This window comes from Taudactylus pleione, unplaced genomic scaffold (genome assembly GCF_031769625.1).
Source record: "Taudactylus pleione unplaced genomic scaffold, aTauple2 ptg000550l, whole genome shotgun sequence".
NCBI classification, from domain to species: domain Eukaryota; kingdom Metazoa; phylum Chordata; class Amphibia; order Anura; family Myobatrachidae; genus Taudactylus; species Taudactylus pleione.
In genome coordinates this window covers 3,710,001-3,712,500 of record NW_028284952.1, presented here as the reverse complement: position 1 = coordinate 3,712,500, position 2,500 = coordinate 3,710,001, and the positions used below count along the sequence as shown (strand labels likewise).

Below are 2,500 nucleotides of genomic sequence, written 5' to 3'. Positions count from 1 at the left end.
CACCTGGGATTCCTAGGTGGTGTCCCATCCAAGTACTAACCAGGCCCAACACTGCATAGCTTCCAAGATCAGACGAGATTGGGCATGTCCAGTGTGGTTTGGCTGAAGGAGCTCAAAAACATTAACTTTAGACCTCTTTTACTTCTTAACTCAAGTAAATTCAATGATAAGTTGAAAAATGAAATGAAAAATGTAATAGAAAAGAATGTTATGGCTGCATAAAATTACCTACAGCACCTGGAATTCCCAGGTGGTCTCCCATCCAAGCACTAACCAGGCCCAACACTGCATAGCTTCCAAGATCAAACAAGATTGGGCATGTCCAGTGTGGTTAGGCTGTAGGTGCTCAAAAATATTAACTTTAGACATCTATAACTTCTTAACTCAAGTAAATTCAATGATAAGTTGAAAAATGAAATGAAAAATATAATAGAAAAGAATGTTATGGCAGTATAAAATTACCTACAGCTCCTGGTATTCCCAAGTTGTCTCCCATCCAAGTACTAACCAGGCCCAACACTGCATAGCTTCCAAGATCAGACGAGATTGGGCATGTCCAGTGTGGTTTGGCTGTAGGTGCTCAAAAACATTAACTTTAGACCTCTTTTACTTCTTAACTCAAGCAAATTCATTGATAAGTAGAAAAAATTAAATGTAAAATGTAATAGAAAAGAATGTTATGGCTGCATAAAATTACCTACAGCACCTGGAATTCCCAGGTGGTCTCCCATCCAAGCACTAACCAGGCCCAACACTGCATAGCTTCCAAGATCAAACAAGATTGGGCATGTACAGTGTGGTTAGGCTGTAGGTGCTCAAAAATATTAACTTTAGACATCTATAACTTCTTAACTCATGTAAAATCATTGATAAGTTGAAAAAATTAAATGTAAAATGTAATAGAAAAGAATGTTATGGCTGCATAAAATTACTTACAGCACCTGGTATTCCCAGGTGGTCTCCCATCCAAGTACTAACCAGGCCCAACACTGCATAGCTTCCAAGATCAGACGAGATTGGGCATGTCCAGTGTGGTTTGGCTGAAGGAGCTCAAAAACATTAACTTTAGACCTCTTTTACTTCTTTACTCAAGTAAATTCATTGATAAGTTGAAAAAATTAAATGTAAAATGTAATAGAAAAGATTGGTATGGCTGCATAAAATTACCTACAGCACCTGGTATTCCCAGGTGGTCTCCCATCCAAGTACTAACCAGGCCCAACACTGCACAGCTTCCAAGATCAGACGAGATTGGGCATGTCCAGTGTGGTTTGGCTGTAGGTGCTCAAAAACATTAACTTTAGACCTCTTTTACTTCTTAACTCAAGTAAATTCAATGACAAGTTGAAAAATGAAATGTAAAATGTAATAGAAAAGAATGTTATGGCAGTATAAAATTACCTACAGCTCCTGGTATTCCCAGGCGGTCTCCCATCCAAGTACTAACCAGGCCCTACACTGCATAGCTTCCAAGATCAGACGAGATTGAGCTTGTCCAGTGTGGTTTGACTGTAAGTGCTCAAAAGCATTAACTTTAGACATCTTTTACTTCTTAACTCAAGTAAATTCATTGATAAGTTGAAAAAATTAAATGTAAAATGTAATAGAAAAGAATGTTATGGCAGTATAAAAATACCTACAGCACCTGGGATTCTTAGGTGGTCTCCCATCCAAGTACTAAGCAGGCCCAACACTGCATAGCTTCCAAGATCTGACGAGATTGGGCATGTCCAGTGTGGTTTGGCTGTAGGTGCTCAAAAACATTAACTTTAGACCTCTTTTACTTCTTAACTCAAGTAAATCCATTGATAAGTTGAAAAAATTAAATGCAAAATGTAATAGAAAAGAATGTTATGGCTGTCTAAAATTACCTACAGCACCTGGTATTCCCAGGTGGTCTCTCATCCAAGTTCAAACCAGGCCCAACACTGCATAGCTTCCAAGATCAGACGAGATTGGGCATTTCCAGTGTGGTTTGGCTGTAGGTGCTCAAAAGCATTAAATTTAGACCTCTATTACTTCATAACTCATGGAAATTCATTGATAAGTTGAAAAAATTAAATGTAAAATGTAATAGAAAAGAATGTTATGGCAGTATAAAATTACCTACAGCACCTGGGATTCCTAGGTGGTGTCCCATCCAAGTACTAACCAGGCCCAACACTGCATAGCTTCCAAGATCAGACGAGATTGGGCATGTCCAGTGTGGTTTGGCTGAAGGAGCTCAAAAACATTAACTTTAGACCTCTTTTACTTCTTAACTCAAGTAAATTCAATGATAAGTTGAAAAATGAAATGAAAAATGTAATAGAAAAGAATGTTATGGCTGCATAAAATTACCTACAGCACCTGGAATTCCCAGGTGGTCTCCCATCCAAGCACTAACCAGGCCCAACACTGCATAGCTTCCAAGATCAAACAAGATTGGGCATGTCCAGTGTGGTTAGGCTGTAGGTGCTCAAAAATATTAACTTTAGACATCTATAACTTCTTAACTCAA

General features: G+C 38.4%; 11 pseudogenes; all 11 read right to left on the bottom strand.

Moving 5' to 3' along the window:
* Nucleotides 1-110, bottom strand: part of LOC148497537 (5S ribosomal RNA) — a 119-nt pseudogene extending 9 nt beyond the window's left edge.
* A 115-nt stretch (nucleotides 111-225) lies between these two features.
* Nucleotides 226-344, bottom strand: LOC148497536 (5S ribosomal RNA; annotated as a pseudogene).
* Nucleotides 345-459: 115 nt separating this feature from the next.
* LOC148497535 (5S ribosomal RNA) lies at nucleotides 460-578 on the bottom strand (annotated as a pseudogene).
* Nucleotides 579-694: 116 nt separating this feature from the next.
* Nucleotides 695-813, bottom strand: LOC148497534 (5S ribosomal RNA; annotated as a pseudogene).
* Nucleotides 814-929: 116 nt separating this feature from the next.
* LOC148497533 (5S ribosomal RNA) lies at nucleotides 930-1,048 on the bottom strand (annotated as a pseudogene).
* Nucleotides 1,049-1,164: 116 nt separating this feature from the next.
* On the bottom strand, nucleotides 1,165-1,283 carry LOC148497532 (5S ribosomal RNA; annotated as a pseudogene).
* Nucleotides 1,284-1,398: 115 nt separating this feature from the next.
* On the bottom strand, nucleotides 1,399-1,517 carry LOC148497531 (5S ribosomal RNA; annotated as a pseudogene).
* A 116-nt stretch (nucleotides 1,518-1,633) lies between these two features.
* On the bottom strand, nucleotides 1,634-1,752 carry LOC148497530 (5S ribosomal RNA; annotated as a pseudogene).
* Nucleotides 1,753-1,868: 116 nt separating this feature from the next.
* LOC148497529 (5S ribosomal RNA) lies at nucleotides 1,869-1,987 on the bottom strand (annotated as a pseudogene).
* Nucleotides 1,988-2,103: 116 nt separating this feature from the next.
* On the bottom strand, nucleotides 2,104-2,222 carry LOC148497528 (5S ribosomal RNA; annotated as a pseudogene).
* A 115-nt stretch (nucleotides 2,223-2,337) lies between these two features.
* On the bottom strand, nucleotides 2,338-2,456 carry LOC148497527 (5S ribosomal RNA; annotated as a pseudogene).
* Nucleotides 2,457-2,500: the final 44 nt, after the last annotated feature.